The sequence below is a fragment of the Frieseomelitta varia genome, unplaced genomic scaffold (genome assembly GCF_011392965.1).
Source record: "Frieseomelitta varia isolate USP_RPSP 00005682 unplaced genomic scaffold, Fvar_1.2 scaffold_279, whole genome shotgun sequence".
Classification (NCBI taxonomy): domain Eukaryota; kingdom Metazoa; phylum Arthropoda; class Insecta; order Hymenoptera; family Apidae; genus Frieseomelitta; species Frieseomelitta varia.
In genome coordinates, this window is record NW_025110011.1 from 186,738 (window position 1) to 197,583 (window position 10,846).

A 10,846-nucleotide genomic window follows, 5' to 3' on the forward strand; every position below is an offset into this window, starting at 1 on the left:
AGCAGGAGTTTTGAGGTTAAGATTTAAGACTGTGCACACTGTCGTATATATTTTTATCTGACTTTTGATGAAACAATTGGATAACTTTGATTAATAATTAGAAACATAGATTGGACGACCTATATTAAGAAACTATAATAAAAACAAAAGACTATAAGCAAGAGTTTTGAGGTTAAGATTTAAGACTGTGCACGCTGTCGTATATATTTCTCTCTCATCTTTAATGAAACAATTGGAGAATTTTGATTAATAATTGGAGAATTGGACTTGAGAATTGATAAAATTTTCGTGAAACGCACTGCGCGATTTACCCACGCGTCGCTTCAATTGCTTCTCGTACACGTACCGTTGGTTAAAAACTGTTTATCCAAAGGATCGTTGTATTATCGGGCCGTGAGACTGCGGGCCCATAGAGTTACGACACTGCGAGATCATGAGATGCGTGGGACTATGTCGCTACGGGACTGTAAGACAATGAGATTACGAAATTATGTAAGAATATGGGACACCGTATCGTGGAATTACGAGCTTGTAAAAAATACGGGACAATAAAATCGTGAGACTGTGAAACCACTATTATACTGTATAGACAGGGTTGTAACGTAATGAAATTACGAGAGTGTGCGACTACGACGTAAGGAAATTGTGGGGCCGTGAAACTGAAGACTGTAAGGTCATGAGATCACGAGATCGCAGAAGCGCGAGGTTATGAAATTACGGGTATCTTAGAGCTACGACGCAATGAGCGTTAAAAGACTATCAAAATGACGAGCCAGTTGGTTGCTTGTATTTGTTGCAACGTGTGCGAGCCTTGAACATTTGTAATTGCAAATTGTAAATTGAACACTTCTAGAAATACTTCTAATATCAAAGATTAGCGATTACAAATTGTAAATTAAACACCTGTGGAAAAATACCTTTATGTCTCAGATCGTAGCAAGTTGTTTCAACTTTGAAATACAGCAGCCGGCAGTAATTACAAATTGTAAACTGAACACCTCTGATGTCAACAAGTACAGACAAATTCTGTCAAATTCGTTGAAATCGAATCGAAAGATTGGTACCCCTGACAGAAGAACTGGTCTCACATTGAAAATTCTACACAAGCAAAGAAAGATTGTTCTCTCTCTCTCTCTCTCTCTCTCTTTCTCTCTCTAACATATCTTCCTTCAAGCGATCGTCACTCTATCAAGAAAGTTATCTTTCTTTCGAAATCGTAATCTCTTATAAATACATAACGAGTCTAAAAAAAAAAAAAGTCTACGAAGGCCAACCGAAATTTCTCCAACTCGAGGAGGAAATTTCGAAATTACTTTTCGAATAAATTACGAACCGTGGTGTCGCGAGGTGTCATTTAAATAATTTAATAAACATGTAATCAAGCTGTCATTTAAGTGTAATAAAGGTGTAATAAAGGTGTCATTTAAATAATTAAATAATTTAGGTGCAACAAAGGTGTCGTTTAAATAATTAAATAATTTAGGTGTCATTTAAATAATTAAATAATTTAGGTGTAACAAAGATGTCATTTAAATAATTAAATAATTTAGGTGCAATAAAGGTGTCATTCAAATGATTAAATAATTTAGGTGCAGTAAAGGTGTCATTCAAATAATTAAATAATTTAGGTGCAATAAAGGTGTCATTTAAATAATTAAATAAACAGGTCATCAAACACACATAATAACTCTCCGAGCTGTTTCGACAGCCGGAGGCTCGGGCAAATAATAGAAACAAACGAACTCCTTTCTCATTGAACGCGGTCGCTCGAGGCTTGAGCACGACGTACGTAAATATATGTGCAATGACATAATGGCGTGTCTGCGTGTTTCAGTGATCTTTTAATAATTCATCGTTCGAATTTTCGAACGACCGTTTCTGAAATCTCACTGGCCGAGCGAGAAACGAGCGAACGAAGTCCTGGGAAAACGCCGCCGGATTGCCTCGAACGAAATTTCACACGGCTCCCCCAAATTTATTCGAAAATAAATCTCGTGCGGCTCATTTAGAACGGCGAACAATTCGATTCGTTGTGTATTTCCGTTTCGTGGCAGCGGAACGCGACTCCGAATGATACGTTATCGGATTGATTTTTTATTTACGGGGGGGATATCGGAGAGGAAACGAAACGGGGGGAAGGAAAAAAAGTACGTGGAAAACACGAAATTTATACGGGTATTTATAAAATCGCTTTTATTTTATTTGCTGATCTACCGATCTCTCACCGTCGATGTCGATGTTTATCGACGAATCAGCCGGGCGGTGATGCCGCTGTTCTCTGAAAATCGCGTTTATTAATATCGATTTTTTTTTTCTCTTTTTTCCCGCGGCGATGCTTCATCCGTCGTCCGCCGGTATGAATTATTATAGAATCAGGAATCCCCCAGTGGCTATTGAAAATCGGTCGACAGAGCTCGCCCGATTTATTTTGCTCGTTGAAAATTGCATTTATCAATGGTCAACGATGTAACTTGCTAATATTTTGATTCCATAAAATCAACGTGCGCAGGATTCCATAAAATCCGCGGGAAACTTGAGTCGTCGTACGGTATAATGTCTCGCTTCTCCACTGGAAACACGACGAAATGAATGGATAGCGAAATATGTAATTAAACGTGACAAAGAATCGGCAATTAAACAAATCGCGTGGTTTACACGCAGCGTTTTTTTTCTTTTTCATTTTTTTTCTATTCCTTCTCTTGATATGAAATATTCGCGACAAAAGCGTCACTGGCGGATACTTTTTCACGGTTTTGAATTTCCAAACAATGAGCGAAAGTGAAACGGGTCTCGATAGACTCGCAGTCGTCGGGAACTGATTGCAGTTCGAAATATCGTCGACGTTGTAATTTCTTTTCCTCCGAAGGGGAATCGATTATTTTCTACGGGCGAATCGTTCAGCTCAGCGTTCTCGCGTTGAAACGGAACCGGAATTGATCGAGTTTCAATTCTCCTAGGTGGGTGGACCCTCCGCTCTCGAGACGCGCGTATTCCTTCTAACTGCATCAACGAGTTGAATCGATTTGCTTAAAGTCGTCGGGGCCGTTAGCGAGATACCGTGATTCCGGTGAAATTGCTCGAGCTACCTTCGAAAATCGAACTCGTTCCTCTTTCTTTCCCCGATTAATTGTGCCTTTGTGCCGACAGAGTTGAAAGGAACTCTCTTCGCAAGTTTGTGTCGACGAACTTTCTTTTCTATTTTTTTTTTTTTTTGTCTTTTTTGTTTTTTACAAGAGACAATGATAATTCAGCTATTGATGCTTCCGATATCTCTGTCGAGCATACTCGGTTGTTGGAAAACCGATTCAATGGGCCTAGTGTTTCCGGTTCCTCTCCCAACTGATTTTGATGAAATTTGGCTTAAACGTAGTTTTCCGAAAAGAAAACATTCGACACGATTTGTATTTTTTTTTTTTTTTTTTTTTTTTTTTTTTTTTTGTTCTTTTTCAATGACTGATGCACTAATAATTTTCACTGCAGTATGTGAGATTGATCAAAAGATTGACAAACGCGTGTGTGCATACATGATTCCGGTGATCGGTGTCGATCGATCAATTCGGAGTTCATCACCGGCACTTTAACGCGATAATTAACTCTTTGAACTCGTGCCGGCGGAGATGACAATACAAATTTCCCGTGAAGCTCGTTTGTCGGTGTTATCGTTTGAAAAATTGTGAAAAAATAAATTTAATAACAAATTAGTAGAAAGCATTAAATTTCACCGTCGTACGTTAATTTAGGTAATTTGAAACAAATGCCGGTTGGTGAACCGAATGTTAGAATTATTTATAACTCTGACGTTCAAGGTTCGAGACAAAAATCGTACGTCAAGATTCGATTCGGGTCGATGTGAAGAGGAGAGTTCGATCCTTGGGCGCAAGAAATATTTTTCAGCGACTCTGGAAGACTTCGGGAGACGTCTGAATTTTTTAATTTTATAATTTTATATGTATATTATATATATGTATATAATTACAACATATAATTATATATATATATATAAAACGTAAAATTTTAAAATTATAAAATTATAAAATTATGAAACGTAAAAATTTAGACGTCTTCCAAAGTCTTCTAAAGTCTTATATTGTATAGTTATATATATATTATGTAATATGATAACGAGAGTATCTTTACTTTTCTTGGAAAAATATTATATATATATATAACGTAAAATTTTAAAATTATAAAATTATGAAACGTAAAAATTTAGACGTCTTCCAAAGTTTTGTATTGTATAGTTATATATATATATATATATTATATAATATGATAACGAGACTTTTCTTGGAAAAATATATATATATATATAAAACGTAAAAATTTAGACGTCTCCCAAAGTCTTCTAAAGTCTTATATTGTATAGTTTTGTATATATATATATATACATACATATATTATGATAACGAGAGTGCTTTTCTTGGAAAAAAGGTAGCTGAAACTTCGAAATTTAAACAGTCGACAACGTGTACACGATAATTTGAGCAGAGAGCGACGTGAACGTGGTAGAACTTGGAAAATTCGGACGAACGTTGTGCGTGACAACGGGTGGGATAGCGGGAGGCAGCGGATTTCAGAGGAACAAGTTTCAAAGTAAATAATCCAGAAGCGTACGAGTTCGAACCGACCTTGCGAGTCGCAACTTTGAACACAGCCGTGGCCAAATGAGGAGAAATTTAACTGGCGAGAGGCAGTAGCTACGCGTATCTCGACAATGCGTACACACGTACACAACATATTCACAATAGAAACTGGAAAATCACAGACGCTGCGAACGTCTCGTTTAAATTTTCGTATTTCGCGGTGCCTGTGTTTAGGCTCCCCGATCATTCTCATCGTTAGTCGCTCAATGTCGTTCGGAATAAATGTCGGAAAGAATTTTCATACGTAGACGATCGTGTTTTGAGACTGTGCAAAACTTTATATTATTCGAGAGTTAAACAAAATTTTAATCTTGACAATCACAGAAATATAGTGGCAAGTTGCGAAAGCGAATGCTCGATGTAAAAATGATCGAAATGATAATAATATACTTTATCCGCGACAAACGTCACATTGCGTGCGTGTGTCCTAATTACAGCGTTTGTATTCTTCGAATCTCGAAGACAATAAATCACAGAAATTCGTTCCAGACTCGCGATACACAACTCGGAAGCCAATAAGTATCCATTTTGCAAATGGTGATCGCAGCTCTGAACGAGGCGTAATTAATTCGTAGAAATCCATCGTTACACAGTCTAATTACACAGGTATCAACAACCTCGACATAATAAACAGAGTACGCGAATCTAAATCCTCGAAGAGTCGTAGCTAAAGCGTGTTCGTAACGTTTGACAAAGGATTTTTTTTTTATGTAACTCTGTTACCCGTTAATTTTGTTTCAAAACGAATTTTTGGAAGAAGTACACTATACACGAGTCTAAATCTATGCAGCGTTCGATGACTCGGTTATTTAGTAAATTTTCATCTTTAATTTTATCGTTTGTGGCAATTGACAATTTTTTTCTTTCAGCTTTTAGAAGAAATATGAGATATTATAGCGAGTTTTTAATAACTCATATTTGACAAGATTTTTATCTTTAATTTTCTACAATTAATTATTTTTAATTTAATCGTCCAAGTTAATTATCGTCGTCTAAACGTCTAGTTAATTAATTATTTTTAATTTAATCGTTCGATATAATTGGAAATCATTCATTTCCTTCAACTAATTGGCTTTTAAAGGAAATACTACGCGAGACCGAACTTTCAAAAATCCACACAGCGTTCGACAAGAGATTGTTTTTGACAACTCGATTGCTTAGCTCAGGTTTTATCTTTAATTTTTACGTTTGGTAATTAGAAATCCTTCACATTCTTTTGCAAATTGGCTTCTGAAACGAGAGAGATTCGGTACAGTCTGCATGAAATTCCCAAACATTCACACAAGTACGTATTCACGTACGAAAGCGTAGAGATGTTCCAATTAAGGTTGAACTTTATTCACAATTTGTTTCGTCCAACATTCGATCGTTCGTATCGTCTTTCCTCTAAGCACCTCAATTAAACTTACCACGTATCACTTTCCTCTCTGTGTTTCGACCACATTCCGGTAAATCCGCGGAAATTGTTTCTGATGCTCGAGTCAGGTCGTTTGGGAATTTCGAAATCCTCGGAATCAACGGAAGAAAGAAACAAAAAAAAAAAAAAGAAGAAGCAGAAAATCGTGTTCGTGCAAACATGAACGAGAGTTAATTATCTTTAAACCTAACCTAGAACAGAAATGTTGTTTAATCATAAATCCTGTTGCTAAATTTTCTAACATTCCAGAAAATGTTGCCAAGTTACAATAAAACGTTGAATTATTATTATTAATTATTTTTCGTTTCATCAAGAACTTATGTCTGATCGCAATTCCTCTCGAATTCTATCTTTCAACACTTCATTCTTTCTTAGCTCGTAGAAATCGAAAAATATCATCGCGATAAACTTCCTAATGTCGGATTTGATGTAACAGATAATCGAACGTATCAGTCACTTTCATCGACAGTAATCGCTCGGCAAAATAAATGCGGGCAGTTAGCAATTTCCTCGTTTTCCAGCGAGATTTCCAATCCGTAAACGAAACCCGTAAAGACGAAAAAGCGTAAACGCGAGAAAAACGTTGCCCGGCTCGGATCATCACTTACTTTTCTGAGACAGCGAGAGCAGCGAGCAGAGAACGGCGCGAGAATCCCTCGTTTCTACACTTTTCGTTTCCACAGCGCACTGTCACACACTGTCACGCGTGGCCGGTTCCCCCCGGTTGCCCCCGGTTCACAAAATATCACCGTTCGCGACTGGCTGTTTGTCGCGGCGCCGTTCGAACACCACCGCAATCACCGTGTACACTGGACGTCTCATCTCACCGCGGTCCGAGGAGAGGAGCCGTTCCTGCGAGACCTCGTTGCACCGGCGGGCTCTCGACGAGACACGGAAAAACAGATGTGTTTCACCCTACCGAGATGTCCCACCAGCCAGACACCTGTTCCACTTTTCTCCCTTCTCCACGAGGCTCGCTCGCTCGCTCGAGCAAAGACGATCCTCCTCTTCGCTCAGGCGGGCGAAACTGACTCACCGATCTTTTCGCTTCTTCGTCGGGGTGGGTTCTTCGGCGGGTGAAACTCGGGGGGACTCGTTCGGTTGATGATCGAGAAGGGGGTGGGGGTGTCGAACGAAGAGGAGAGGGAGGCCGAGGAGAAGCGAAGAGAGAAGAAGCGTCTAAAGGAGGAAGCACGAAGACACGCGCGCGCGATGGACGAGAGCTTGCAGAGTGGCGGGTCGGCCGCGACTGAATCGAGCCAAGTCGGCTCGGAACGCGTCCAGCTTGAATGAGCGTGGCCGAGCGACGGAGATGCCCGAGCCGCGTCAGACAGGGACGAACGCTGCCGCGGTTAGGGTTGGAGTGGGGATGGCGCGCGAGTGACAGAGGGAGAGAGGGAGGAAATTTGTAGCGTCGATCCCCTCCCCTCCCCTTGTACCACGATCGTGATACGTACCCGTTCGCTTATCGGTCGGCTACGGATGTTTATGCATTTTTCCTCTTTTTTTTTTTTTTTTTTTCCTCTCAAAGGAAAAACATACGTACGNTTTTTTTTTTTTTTTCCTCTCAAAGGAAGAACATACGTACGTAGGTACGTATGTTGAAATAATTGTGAAGATACGGCGCTTGTTGTAGGATCGATCGATGTCTCTGGTCGAGCGAACAAAGAGTCGAACTTGGGGGCGTAAGTATCTGAGAAACAACTGGACTGGCTTTTAATAATATAATAATTGCGAATACTGACGAATGAGCCATTAATATCGGCGAAGTTAGTTTATGTGAAATCCTTTGGGTGATATCAAGCTGATAGCACGTGTACAATTCCGAAAGATTACCATCACATCAGCCAATATACAAATCGTTTTTTCACCATCTTTTGGTTGTATTTCAAACTTCGTTCTTAAAACCTCTGCATATATATATATATATATATATATATATATATATATATATATATATATATATATATATATATCTGTTGGAGTCGAAGGAGAAATGAAATACGAGAAATGAATAACTATGATTGACGTTGCCCAAGTCTGATGGCTTCTACTCGACTCTTGTTTCGAATCGAAAATGTTAAAACAGAGCCGGCTAACTGGCGGCTTACCCCCACTCTTCGGAGTTGAGCTAGCGCTATCCCCTCCACTGCATCGATGAGCCCCACTCTCTCAGTCAGAAGAGTAGGGGCAAGGGCCGCCAGTTAGCATTTTTTAGCCTTGGATCATCCCTTGTATGTACAAGCAAGCGAAAGTGAAAGAAGAAAGAAAGAGTGACAAGAAAACAGGACGAGAATCGTATAATCCGAAAGAAGGGAACGCGATAACGCAGCAACAGCAATGAGAGAAACAAGAACACGCTACAGAGCGAAGAATATGGTAAAGAAAATAGTGGCGTCGAGCCGCTAGATAAGGTGGAGAGGAATCCAGAACGAAAGGACACGCAGGAAGGAAATAATCCTGGGCGAACAAAGGGTGTCTGTGTGAGAGAATAGAATGCGGAAGGAAGGGAATTACAGGGATTTAGACGTGGTAATAGTACAAGGAAGGTAAAAGAAAAGGGAACGAAACCCAAGGGAAAAGAGATCTCGAAGACCGCGAATGGAAAGAGGCAACGTCTCCTTTGTCTGGAGAAATCTAACAGATTTCGAATATGGAATTCTACGTTTGTAGTGTCTTTCTTTTGTTTCTATTAACTCGTTCTAAATTCGTCTAAAATCGTCAACGACTCGTTTGCAGTTTGGTCAAAACCATCAGTTTACTGTTTCTCGTTAGGAATTTCATAGACGTAAAGTAGATGTGTGCATTTTCGAAGTTTTAAATAATCTTTTTTTTTTTTATCTGTCCATTCTGTAGCTTTTTTGTTTTCCTGTTTCTTTTATTTCAGTGTCTCTAATGGAAAATTTATCAAAATTTAATCGCCGGTAACTCCGACTTTAATATTTCAAGATGTAAAACACAATGCAGAGTGTTTTGCAGCACGCGGAAAGTGTAACAGAGGAAAATAAATTTTTCCATTTAAAGCCCCATTTTTTAAGAAAATTGAGCTGGAAAATTGATCGAGTATACTCGAATTTGGAAATTTTGTACTTGATAAATTTTTAAGCTCTCTCGAGAACAGGGACATACTCGTACAAAAGAAATTCGACCTTCTGTCGTCCGTGGAATCGGTTAAACAAGTGTATAAATTCTCGTTCTCAATCGTCTCGGGAACGAAGCCTCTCAGACGAAGAGGAGAATAGAAATAAAGTTTTCTAAATTCTCAGATATTGCCAAGAGAACCGCGAGATGAACGCCAACTCCCGTGTCTCGGGTATTTTCAAACGTCGATTTCAATATTCTCTAAAGCTGCAAGGAACACCAACTACAGAGACAATCCAAGTACGAAATCCTCGTGGAACGGCGGATCGAGACAATTTGCTGTTGTTACTGCCAGCCACGGGGCGATCGCTGACAGGAAGCCCGGGAAGAAAGCGTTCGATTATCGAGATTCCCATAATAGATGTACTTGTAACGGCGCTGTACAGGGTGAATCACGTAACTTGCACACCTGAAATAACTTTTAAATCATGCGTTCAATGAACAAATGTTTCACACAAAAGTTGTGTGGTTTTAAGCGAAGCAAAATACGGTATATCGATTTTGCGCCTGTTGAGGGGCTTTGAAATTTATTATTTTCGATTGGACCGTATACTTCTTTCATCATAAATCGAACGAAATTCGTCGTAATCGAGTAAAATTCCAAGTTAAAAAAAAAAAGTATTAGTACAGAAGTATTAGTAATAAAATATATATAAAAGTATGGGGTATGTTAAATCTCTCCACTTGAAATTTCCTCGCCGTGGATGAGAGAGTGGGGATCGTCGATGCAGTGGAGGGGATAGAGCCAACAAGAGCAAGGGCCGCCAGTTAGCTGCTTCTCCTCTATTCGGATATTAAGTTTTTCTATTATAAAGTGACAGATTCTTGATGAAAATCAAACTTTAAAAGAAGTAATTTGTAAAAGTAGAAATGGCGTTTAATAAGAGACTTACAAACCATTTTCCTTAAACTTTATTTTATAAGGATTTCATAGCACAAATGAAACCGTAGCAATTGTAGCAAAATGTATAAAAAATTGTCGTCCAATATATTTAAGTAAATAATAAATTTCAGTGTCTACACAATTAATAACGTTGATAAAAAGGCATTTGAATCTTTCTTAATTATGCGCTTGCAGACGTCAGGAAAGCAAAATAATCGACATTTCTCGTTTCCTCTGAACGTGGGAAGTTTCAGCGACCTGTCTCATAGTCATTTTCTTCTTCGAGCAGCAATTTCAAAGCCGTTGTTCATTTTTCCCCTTTTTCTCTTTAACCTCGGACATCTTTCCATATGCAAACGAAGGAGCAAAGAAACCTAAGAATTTTAATTGTGAAAAAAAGGTTTCTATACTCGTCTGATACTGCAGGACAAGCACAAGTAGAAAATGACTTAGGTTCGACACGTAATGTACAAAGTAAATCGCAGAAACTGGGTCATTTATGTTGATACACTTTGTATTAAATACATTAAGTANTTAAAAAAAAAAAAAAAAAGGAAAGAACGACGATAGTACTAATTTGTTTTTCCATCAACAACGCAGATAACCAGCGATACGACTCTCCCCTGATCCCAAAACGGGAATATCCCAAGTTCTAACGATAATTCCTCCGGCCATCAGTCATCCCCGCCAGTTACCGATAATCCTGGAAAATCCAAGCGAGAATAGAGAGAGAGAGAGAGAGAGAGAGAGAGAGAGAGAGAG

The 10,846-nt window shown here is 38.9% G+C and overlaps 1 protein-coding gene across 1 annotated transcript in view; it reads right to left on the reverse strand.

Annotated features, from left to right (window-relative positions):
• Positions 1-7,387, reverse strand: part of LOC122529135 (octopamine receptor beta-2R-like) — an 87,867-nt gene extending 80,480 nt beyond the window's left edge. Inside the window, exon 1 of the mRNA XM_043654944.1 lies at positions 6,669-7,387. The gene's annotated coding sequence lies outside the window, so the exon portion shown is untranslated. The remainder of the gene's footprint in view (positions 1-6,668) is intronic.
• Between the last annotated feature and the right edge of the window lie 3,459 nt (positions 7,388-10,846).